We start from the raw sequence: 12,570 nt of genomic DNA, 5'->3' as shown, positions 1-12,570 counted from the left end.
CTCTCAGCATTATCATGAAACAATTTTAATTTTGTGTATCCTCCAAAAGAATATTGTGGATTCCTCAGGCTACATTTTTGAGAACTACTGTCCTAGTTAATGAATATGCCAATAAAATGTCCCTGGCTTACTAGATGCACATATGTGTGAAGTTAGTTTAAAGTATAACAGTAAAGCTTTAGACTCTATGAATGTAGGTATAGATTTATACATTTATAAATTATAAATTTTGATTATAAATTATAATTATAAAATTATATATATATAATTTATAATATAACATATAATATATAATATTAAATTATAAAAATGCCTATGTTTATATATTAACACCATTTCTACTTCAATCACTTAACAATTCTATCATTTTATCAATTGCAGGCACATCATTGGTTTACATTTACATTTACAAAAAACATAAAAGATCTCAATCTCACCAAGTCTATTAAGAATCTTCAAAATTTGGTGTGATCCACAAGTTTCATTACCTGGTGGCCAACCTTCTGTCATAAGTTGGACTCCATTAGCAAAACCATGATAATTTAATATTATTATTAATAATAATGCTTTGGAGGAAGACTTCAGAGAACGAATATCACAACAACTTATTAAAATGACAATTGATTCATCCACTGATTATTTTGTTTATGCAAAGCCAAATAAACAGTTTAACTTATTTCTTTGCACCTGAATTCTTTACTAAGTAAAACAATCATTTTTCTCTACCACATTCCCTTTAAAACAGCAATTATATCTATATAATGGAATAGATGAAGGATCATTATCCCTACATAACGTTTTTTAGTACACTATCTTGTTCTACTCCATCCTAAACTAACTTTCAATACAATGGTGAAAACTAGAGGAATAGCAATGGTTGCAGAAAAAGGTTTCTGAGATATCTTTTCCAATGTTTATTTTTTATCTCATTAAGTCAACTTCCAATATATTTGGATAACCCACCTCACATACACATCACCAGATCCGGGGATGGGAGTGTGTGTGTGTGTGTGTGTGTGTGTGTGTGTGTGTGTGTGTGTGTATGTTCATTTTGACTAACCTGGGCTCCATACTACCTCAATGAGAGCATTAGCAGCACCTAAAATTTCATAAGTCATTTGTCCATGTGGAAAACTTTTCTGGTTGATGGTTCCTGTATATGCTGATTATGTTTGCTAGTGACTGCTTAAGGAAGGATGAGTTGATTTCTAGCTGAGCAAACTGGTGCTAACTGCTAATCCCTATTTGGCTCCATAAGTGACTATTAGGAATCAAAGAGGACTTAAAGATGGCTTTCCTTGGAATCTTTGTGTAGCCAAGGAAGGAAACAATAAATAAGCATGGAAAAAAGGACTGTTTGGGGAATGAATCACTGAGAGGAACCACAAAATCATTTAATTGAACTCAAGATTTAAGCAGTAGATAAGTAGTGATATGGTTAATGAGAAACTAGTAATAAGTGACTGTACTAAAGTGATAGCTGTCCATGATGATCCAAAACAGACAAATCCACAAAATAGCCCCCCATACTTTGCAAGACATCTTAAAGAAGGTATTCCAAAAGAATGGAAAATATCAGAGGTGGTATTTTTAACCCTAAAAAAAATCAACTACTCCATATACCTCCTTTCTCATTTCTATTAAATCTTTGTGAGAATGGTATATTTTGATTCTTATTCGGAGGAAAAATTTAGAAGGGAACAGAAAGACTTCAGTAGAAGATATTCTATAGCAAGTTTCATTTTTATAATTATATCATTAAGAAATTTAGAGAATGTAAGATTCCATTATGTTTATTTGTTACTTAAAAAAAAAAAAAAAAGTTAGCTTGGCAAAATAAAAAGGCATCTTAAAAGCTCTTTTCCAAACAAAAATTTCTCATGTTTTTGTTAGAATTATATAAGATTCCATAATAGAGGCAATCACAGAGAATTCCATTCAACAATAGTCTGAGTATAAATACCAAGTAAGGCATAAAATGAAGAAATATATACTAATCAGTGATGATTGTTTCTGTCATGGAAGCTGTGCTTTGGAAAATCCAATAGAAGAAAGATTCCTTTTTCCTAATGCTCCATTTTTCAAATAACTTGGTACTAATTGCACCAAGCTGCTGCATAACACTAAAGAGAAGATTCAGTGAGATCCACAGCCTTTCAAAGGAGATCATTTAGCAATCTACAGAGGCAAAAACGAAATAGATGAAAAATGTGTACTGTTAAGATCATGACGTGAGGTCTCTTGAGATATTCCATCAATATGAACAGTACCTTGAACAAGCACTGAAATAAGAAAATATGGGCCACAATAAAATAGTAAAAAAGAAAATAGGACTATCACTTTGGGGAAGCAACTTAATGCAAAGGCCATCTTTTTAATCAATGATGCTTAATAGAATACCAAGTCACAGAATAATCAAAATTTCAAGTGACTCAAAAATACATAACAGATTTAAGGGGACTATGCCACATTAACATGTATGACTAGTACATGGCAAAATACTAATAAAACGTAAAAATCAAAAGTAAATCTCTCCTCAGTCCAATTCATCCTACAAAAAACACCCCAAGTTTATTTTAGTTGAGTAAATCTAAACATGTCATTACCCTATTCTCATATATTCTAGTGGTTTACAATCGCCTTTAAGTTCAATTAAACTCTTCTATTTATAATTTTAAGCCCTTTCCAACCTGAATGCTAACTATTTTTCTGGCCTCTTCAAACATTACCCACCTCCTTGCCGGCCTTTGCAGACCAAACTGGCCTTCTTTTTGTTCCTCACACAAAGCAAACACCTCCAGGCAGATTCTGCAGAATCAACAAACAAGCCCAGACTTTCACCTCAAGGACTACAGGAGATGGGATTGCTGAGCAAGAGAAGATTGAAGGGTCCTCCAGAGTTGCTAGCTGTCAGGCACAGGTCTGTTGATCAGACATGGTCAGGGAGTATGAGTGAGAAGGAAAATGCACACAGCCCTGTGAGCACAGTAATAAAGGAAAGAATCCAACCATACATAGCTACTATAGGGACAAAGAAAATCTAAGTTCATACTCAAAAGGAAATAGCTAAGTTAAAAACAAAAACAAAAACAAAAAAAAAAAAAAACCCTCTCCTGTTTCAAAGAAAAGTGTCAGATGGTCACAAGCCCAGAAAAAGTTATTGGGAAAATTTTAAATAGACTTTAAAAAATCAAATGAGAGAGATTGAAGAAGAGTTTAAAAAAATAAGAGCAATCCAAGAAAAAAAATTTTAATTATTAAAAAAGTAAACCAATTAGAAAAAGAGATCCAAAAACTTAAGAAAATAATTCCTTAAAAACTAGAATTGGGCAAGGGGAAGTGAATGACGTTATATGACACCAAGAAATAATAAAATTAAATAATTAAATAAAATTAAAAATAAATTAAAAATTTTAAGAATGAAAAAAGTAGAAGAGAATATGAAACATCTCTTTAAAAAACAATTTTTCTAGAGAACAAATAGAAGAGAAACAATATAAGAATTATTGGACTATTTGAAAGTTATGATTTCTTTAAAAATCTACCTACATTATTACAAGAAATTGTAAAGAAAATTTCCCTGAAGAGCAATAAGAAGTAGTAAATATGAAATAGAAAACAATCCATAGATTATTATCTGAAAGAAATCCCAAGATGAAATCTTATGAGAATATTATAGCCAAGTTTTGAAGCTCCCAAGAGAAGAAGAAAACACTACAAGCAACAAGAAAAAACCACTTAAACACTGTAGAAGTATATCTGGATAATGCAAGATCTAGAAGATTCTAGATTAAAAACTGAAGGGTTTAACAGATTAAATTTTGTAGAGCAAAGGAGCTAGGCTTGTCATCAAAAATAACTGAGTATAATGCTGAATTTTAAAATAGTATATTTTAAAAATTGAAAGACTTTTGGGCAAACATGACAAAAAGACCTGAGCTCAATGGAAATTTTGACAATAAGATTAAAGCATTAATGACCAATTATAAAGGACTCAATAGGTTGAACTGTTTTTTATATGGCAAAATGATAACGCTACTCTTAAGATTATTGTCATTATTTGGATAGTTTGAAAGATCATACATTGATAAAAACTTTAGGGTTGAGATGAGTATGATAAGATGGGTCTAAAAATAAAATTGGATAGGGAGAGGTAAAATGGAGTGATTATACAAATGAGGCATGAATGTAAGAGCTTTTACAATGGAAGCAGATGGAGATAAAGGGCTGGTAGTACTGGCATATAACATTATAACTGAATTAAAGAGGGAATAAAATATACATCTAGAAGGGGATAAAAGTTTTCTAAATTTATGTAAGGGTCCTTTAAATGGGCGGCCACAGCGCAACAGGAGATTTGAGTGGCCCAGAAGTAATTTCTGTGGATATAGGACTGTCCTCGGGGTGGGATCCTGGCCATATTGAGGTGACTTCCTAATGGGTGATGGCTCTCTCGCTGGTTGGCCCTTTATAAGCCCACTGCTTGCAGCCAGTAGCTCTCTTTAACCTAGCTCCCTAGCCTGGGGTAGCTGAGCCAAGCTGATGGATAGTTGAGAGAGGTAAGGAGTTTGGTAGTGAACACGTGGGTCTTCTCACCAGGTGTTCACTAAGGAGTTAACAAGTCAGGGCATTATGTGAGTAGGTATAATAAAGGCTTTTAAGATTACATGTGGCTGCTCTTGAATACACTGCCAATTATTAAACTACTATTCAAGAAATCATGGCCAGAGATCTTTGAAGGCCTCAGAGGAGGCGAGCCAGGTAGAGGTGACACTGCAAAGGTCAGTGGTCAAAGGTACTCTGTTGGGCCTAGGATAGACTGGTAATATAGTAACTGCCAGGAGTGCATGTTGCAAATTTATAAAGAAATAAGAGGGTGAGTGGATAGGATAAGGGAAGGACTTTTGGATGGTAAGGAGGAAGAAATAAGGGAGAAACTCTGAGAGGAGTAGATAGATTAAGGAATAGGACGGCAAGATAGTGGTTAGAAGGAAATTAGTTGCATAAGGAGGTATAGGATAAATAGGGAGAGAAGGATAAATAGTGAGGAAAAATAGGATGGAAGGAAATACAGAACTAATAATTATAACTTTAAATGTGAATGTGATAAATTCACCCATAAATGGAAATGAATAGCAGAATGGATTAAGAATCAGAATTCAACATGTGGTTTATTAAAAAACACAATTCAAAATGAGAGATATATACAAAATTAAAATAAAAGGCTAGAATAATGCTTCAGCTGATGTTTTTTTTAAAAAGGTATATATAGCAATCATAAACTCAAAGTTAAAGTTAAAACAAATTTAATTGAAAGAGATAAACTAGGAAATTATGTCACCAATATTATTCAATATTGTTTTAGAAATTATAGCTATAACAATGAGAGAAAATAAATGGAAAGAATTCAAATGGGAAATAAGGCAATAAACTATCTCTTTTAGTAGACAATATGATGATGTATCCTAAGAATATATGATGATGCTATTCTAAGAATTCAATTAAAAAGTTAGTTGATATGTCCAAGACTATCAAACTGTGCATAATCTTTGATCCAGCAATGTCTCTACTGAATCTGTATCCCAAAGAGACCATATAAAAGGGAAAAGGACCCACATATGCAAAAAATGTTCTTAGCAGCCCTTTTTGTAGTGGTAAGGAACTAGAAACTTGAGTGGATGCCCACCAGTTGGAGAATGGCTGAATGAGTTATGGTATATTAATGTTATGGAATATTTTTGTTCTATAAAAAACGACTAGTAGGATGATTTCAGAAAAGCCTGGAGAGACTTGCATGAACTGATGCTGAGTAAAATAAGCAGAATTAGGAGATCATTGTACCCAACAAGACTATACAATGATCAATTCTGCTGAACTTGGCTCTTCTTAACAATGAGGAGATTAAAGCCAGTTCCAACAAACATGATGGAGAGAGCCATTTGAATCCACAAAGAGGATTGTGGAGACTGAATGTGGATCACAACATAGTATTTTCAACTTTTCTGTTGTTTGCTTTTTTTTTTCATTCTTATTTTTTTTCCTTTTTGATCTGATTTTTCCTATGCAGCATGATATATGTGGAAATATTTATAGAAGAATTGCACATATTTAACAAATATAGATTACTTGCTGTCTAGGAGAGGGGAGTGGGGGAAGGAATGGAAAAAAATTTGGACCACAAGATTTTGCAAGGATGAATGCTGAAAACTATCTTTGCATGTATTTTGAAAATAACAATCTATTATTTTTAAAAGTTAGTTAAAATTAATAGTTTTATCAAATTAGTAGAATATGAAGTAAACCCACATAAATCATAAGAATTTTTATATATCACCAACAAAACCCTGCAAGAAGATATAGTAAGAAAAGTTTTATTTAAAATAATCATGGATAGTACCTGGGAGCATATCTGCTAAAACACACCCAAGAACTATCGAAACATAATTTTAAATCAGTCTTTATAGAAATAAAGGAAATGTTAAATAATTGGAGAAATATTAGTCATTCACAAGCAAAGTCAATGTAATAAAAATGACAATTTTACCTATTTATTCAATGACATATCAAAATACAAAAAATGTATTTTACTCAGAAAAAAAATAACAAAAATCATTTGTAAGAACAAAAGATTAAGTATTTCAAAGAAATTAGTGAGGGGGGAGAAAGGAAAATGAAGGTTGATTAGCAGTGCCAGATCTTAAACTGTATTATAAACCAGTAATTGTCAAATAATTATCAAAACTATCTGGTACTGGCTAAGAAATAGAAAGGAAGATCATTGGAACATAGTGAATATAGAATATACAACAGTAAATGATTAAGACAATCTTGTTAATTTGACAAATGGAAAGATTTGAATTTTAGGGCTAAGAATTCATTATTTGTTCAAAAAAATTGTTGAGAAAGCTAAAAGAAAGATTGGCAGAAATTGGGGGTAAAAAATAATATCTTAAACTATATACTAAGACAAGATCAAAATAAAGATATGACATGGATATAAAGAGGTATCACAAGAAAATTAGAAGAACATTTTAGATATTACCTATTAGACTTATAGATAAGAAAACAATTTGTGAATAAATAAGAGATAGAGAATATTGTAAAGTACAAAATAGATAATTAAATTAAATAGAAGTTGTACAAATAAAACCAATGTAGCCAAGATTAGAAGAAAAGTAAAAAATTGGAGAAATTTTTTTCTACATTGTCTCTCAAGTAAAGGCCTCATATCTCAAATACATGCAGGACTTTTTCCAATTTATAAGAACATGAGTCATTTCCCCAATTGATATGAGTAGGCAGTTTTTTCTATAAAGAAATCAAAACCATGCATAGTCATATGAAAACTGCTCTAAATCATCGATTAGAGAAATGCAAACTAAAATAACTGCAATCTAATATCTTTGATCATTTTATACTTAGATTGGCCATAATGACAGATGTCCTTCAATTGGGAAATGGCTAAACAATTTGTGCTATATGATTGTGATGGAATACTATGGTGCTATAAGAAATGAATTCTCAATCAAGAGAGAATATATATTATATGTCAGCCAAATTAATATTGTTTTAAATGTATGTGTATATGCATATATATATATATACATAGATATATGTATGTACATAGGTATATGTATGTGTGTATATAGATATATGTTTGTGTATGAGAGTGTATGTGTATTACACATATAAAGCATTATTAAGTGTTTATCTGTCCAGTAAGTACTAGGCATTGTATTGTGTTAGGGATACAAAACTTTGTCCTCAAAAAGTCCTGATGGGGAGACAACAAAATCACATGTAAAGAACTATGTTATAGGGGGCAGCTAGGTGGCGCAGAGGATAGAGCACCAGCCATGAATTCAGGAGGACCAGAGTTTAAATCTGGTCTCAGACACTTAACATTTCCTGGCTGTGTGACCCTGGGCAAGTCACTTAACCCCAGCCTCAGGGAAAGGAAAAAAAGAACTATGTTACATATAAGACAAACATGTACATATGCATGTGTGTATGCATATGCACATATGTATATGTTAGTTTATATTGTTCTTTATCTGTTGTCTTGTTATCTCCTCAGCAGGATATGAGTTCTCTGAGGACAAAGATAAGGTTTTTGCCTTTCTTTGCATCCCCAATACTAAGTGCAATACCTGGTGCATAGTAAATACTTAACAGTACTTGCTGATTGACTTACTGACTGATTCTCATTTCAGTGCATTTGCAGTAGCCATCCTCCATCTCCCTCTATCTGCCTCAAAAAAAAAAAAAATCCCTCATTTTCTTTAGGATAAGCTACATGAAGCTTCTTCTGACTCCTCAGCTGCCTTCCTTTCTTCCATTCCTTATTTTTCTTTCTTAATTACCTTGCACTTAACTATCTTATATTTATTTTGTATGTATTCCATATATACTTTTATATGCACATGTAGTCTACAAGCTCTTTAAAGGCAAGGGATGCTCCAGTTTTTGTCTTAGTAACTCAGATTCTAGTACGGTTCCAGGCCCAGTTCCAAGCTGCTAAATAAATGCTTTCTGATTAACTGATTTTCAAAATAATTATTAGACTATACTGGGTTAGGTAGATACTTTGTAGAGATCTACAAGAAAATAAAAGACCTTTACAGGATTTACAAAGGGGGAAAAGACACAGGAGGTCAGAAGGCATGAGTAGTTTTCAGTTTATGAGTAGAAAAGGACCTATATGGCATTCATATCCTTCTAAATACCAAAGTAAAGGGTAGAACTTTCTAAAAAATAGAAATGTCTAAAAGTGGGATGAGCTCCAAGGAAAAATAGCAGCAGTCTGACAAAGATAATGTGGAAAATATTGCCTATTATGGATGGAGAGTTAGACTATTTCAGACACCTCAGCTACATAAAACTTGTCCAGCTTTCCCTCCCCTAGACAGGTATATTATACTTACTTCACATAAGTGTTATTTGATTAACAAGTCTTTGTAAAGAAAAAGATTCAGGTGATGATAATAATAAAAAATAATAATAGTTTGCATAGAAAGCATTTAAAGTTTGCAAAATGCTATAATCAAGGCTTGGGAATTTATATTTTATCCTAGAAACAATGGAGTTTCTGGAGCTTTGGGAGCAAAAGAGGGTAAAAGTCAGACTTGTGCCTTAGGAATATTATTTTGGGACATTTGTGAATGATGGATTAGAGAAAGAAGAGACTAGAAACAGGAAGATTCCTTAGGAGTTATTGTGACAAGCTAGATAAAAGATATTACAAATAGAGATAAGGGAAAAGGTATGTGAGATGTTGTGAAGCTAAATCAAAACTTCTTAGTAAGATAGATTTGTGGGAAATAAAAGAGAGAGAGAATCAAGAATTGCCAGGATTAAGAAACTAGATAACTGTAAAGTCTGTAGTGCCCTTGACAGAAACAGAAAGGTTGGGAAAAAGGATAGGTTTTGTAGAAATGAATTCTATTTTAGATATTTAATTTGGGAAGTCTAAGGAACATTCAGATGGATTTTGTTGTCTGTCATTCCAGTCATACTCCACTCTTACATGACCCTTCGTAGGGTTTTCTTGCAGAAATACTGGAATGGTTTGCCTTTTCCTTCTCCAGCTCTTTTTACAGTTGAAGAACTAAAGCAAACTTAACTAAGGTTAAGTGACTTGGTTAGAGTCACACATTTAAGACAGACGAATTCAGAAAGATGAGTCTTCCTGACTCCAGTCCTAGAACTCTATCCACTGTATTACCTTACCTGTGTGGGCAGAAATTACCAGTAAATGGAACTGAAGGTCAGGAAATGTATTACAGCTAAATGCATAAATTTGAAAGTCATAAGAGTTAATAATATCACCAAAGGAAAACCTGGAAAAGGGAACAGGACAGAGCCTTGAGTGATGCTTAGGAGAAAAAAAGAGACTTCTTTTCCTTCCAGAGGAGGAAGAAGTCAGACGATTAAGAGGAAAAGCATATGATAGCAGAGTCATGAAGACCAAGGGAAAAAAAAAGAAGAGGTTAAAAACTAAAGCAGAGTCCAAGAGAATGAAGACTGAGAAAAGTAAATATTATGCTTGTCACAGCTTTTGAAAAGCATTTAATAAAGCAAACACAACATGTTTATTTGAACCAAGGGAAATATTATATTAAGAGGCATAGCTTTCAACTCAATAAAGCTAATTGCTTGAACTGTCCCCTTTGTTACATTTCTTTTCACCTTCTCTAGGACTTTGATTCATTAGCCATCACTCTTCTGTCAACCTTGTGAAATTTCATCCTATTCTCTTATTCCCTTTCTATCAGCCTACATTCTAATGACTTCTTTAATAGAAAGGAAGAAAGAAAAGAAAGAAAAAGGAAGGAAGGAAGGAAGGAAGGAAGGAAGGAAGGAAGGAAGGAAGGAAGGAAGGAAGGAAGGAAGGAAGGAAGGAAGGAAGGAAGGAAGGAAGGAAGGAAGGAAGGAAGGAAGGAAGGAAGGAAGGAAGGAAGGAAGGAAGGAAGGAAGGAAAAGAAGGGAAAGAGAAAGAAGGGGAAGGGAAAGAGAAAGAAGGGAAAGGGAAAGAAGGGAAAGAGAAAGAAGGGGAAGGGAAAGAGAAAGAAGGGAAAGGGAAAGGAAGGGAAGAAAGAAGGAAAGAAAGAAGGAAGGAAAGAAAGAAAGAAAGAAAGAAAGAAAGAAAGAAAGAAAGAAAGAAAGAAAGAAAGAAAGAAAGAAAGAAAGAAAGAAAGAAAGAAAGAAAGAAAGAAAGAAAGAAAGCTCTCTTGACCCTTCTAATGAGCTAGGTGCTATTCCATCTGTCTTCCTTTACCACCAAGCTCCTTGGAAAATTGCCTCTACCTCATGCTTCCAAGGGCTTCCTCACCCATTTCTCTTTTTCCAACCCCTTAAAATTTGGTTTCCTTTGATACCACTTTACAAAATTGCTCTTTCAATATGCCACTGACCTTCTACTGCCAAAACCAAAGGTCCTTTTTACAACATCACTGGTCATCTTTTCCTACTGCATTGTCCTCTTTAGTTTCAAAGTATCACAATCTCAGGGTTCCCTTCTTGCCTTTCTTACCATTTCCCCACCTGTTTTGTTAGCTCCTCATCTGATTACTTCCAGCAAGTTATGCAATAATTCTAGAACTACATCTTAAAGAAAGTATCTTCCAAGGTTCCATCTTTTGTCCTCCTCTCTTCTCTTTCTACACTCTCTTCTTTGGCAATATCATTTATACCTGAAATTTCACTACTACCTATAAACAGATTATTTCAAACTTTTTATTTCCAACCCTTACCTCTAAACTCCAATTCAGATTTTCAACAGCTGAAACTACATTTTCAATTAGAGGTCCACTGTTACTTCAAAGTTCTACCTTAATATGATATTCAGCAAAATATAACTAATATATATGCATTGTACTAGTAAGAAATCATTCTATGTGGCTTTTTACAATTTAATAAATCCTCTGATATAGATAATGTATTAGCCCCACTTTACTGAGATGGAGACTGAGGCTGAACTCAAATTCTGGTCTTCTGAGTCTAAGTCCAGCATACGTACTAAGTCCATCATTCTTATTCACTATAATTCTCGTGGTAAGAGTTCCTCAAGCTTATCAAAATTCTAGCCCAATCAAAGTGAGATAGATTTGAGCAGTCTTTCCAAGAACTCAACTATTTCCTCCTCCTTTCTGTTAAATTTACTACCTTTTCCTTTCTGCTGGTCCAAAGAACTGAAAACTCAACTTTTATACAGGAAGACTCATATGAGCAAAGTCATGATCTTAGACAAAGAAACTGATTCACTCATTAACCTGATTTTCCTTGCCAATATTCTGTATTCTGTATCATAGTCTGTATCATATGTATGAAGCAAGAGTACTAATTTTTTAAATAATGCAACATGGTCAAAACCTGCTTTCATCTGATATCAGAAAAAAAAATATGGTCAAAAGAACAATAATGTCTATAGTTACTACTATAAAGCTAAAGTTTCTATAAGCAATTTATGACCTACAAAGAGTTTTCTTCAAAATCATCCTGTGGTGTGCATAGCACAATTGTTATCTCCATTTTATCTGTAAGGAAATTTAATCTCAAAGATAATTTGATTTGTCCATAGTCACATAATTAGTGAGTAGCAGAATGAGGAGTTAAGTGGTATGATGGCAACTCCAGGGCATTTCCCACAATATTACCCTGCTCTATAGCAGAGATGTCAGACTCAAATAGAAAAAACGATCACTAAAGTATACAAAAACATCCCTATGAGCCACATACTGACTTAGAATACCACAAATTTATATCATCTATATTTTATCATATTTTTTAAATTTGCATTTTAATCTGATTCTAACTCACTGGGGAGTGTAATAAACCACAGAAGCCTGCAATCCATGTTTGACACCTTTGTTCTCCAGAATTACCAAATCTCTCTCAGATGCCATCTAAATAAGAATCTTCTCTTGGACAAACCTCCAAAAGAAGTTGTCATTCAACCTTTTCATTAAGACCTTCAAAGAACAGGGGACTCATACCTCCCAAAGAAGCTCATTGTGCTTTGTTGGAGGACTAATCATTTAGACTAATCATTAGGATGTTTATCCTTTCTTT

At 33.3% G+C, this 12,570-nt stretch overlaps 1 protein-coding gene across 13 annotated transcripts in view; it reads right to left on the bottom strand.

Moving 5' to 3' along the window:
- The window catches only part of UNC79 (unc-79 homolog, NALCN channel complex subunit), a 318,327-nt gene that overhangs the window by 223,708 nt on the left and 82,049 nt on the right, over window positions 1–12,570 (bottom strand). The window lies entirely within an intron of this gene.

The sequence above is a fragment of the Sminthopsis crassicaudata genome, chromosome 2 (assembly GCF_048593235.1).
Source record: "Sminthopsis crassicaudata isolate SCR6 chromosome 2, ASM4859323v1, whole genome shotgun sequence".
NCBI classification, from domain to species: Eukaryota; Metazoa; Chordata; class Mammalia; order Dasyuromorphia; family Dasyuridae; genus Sminthopsis; species Sminthopsis crassicaudata.
This window is presented reverse-complemented; position numbering and strand designations above follow the sequence as displayed.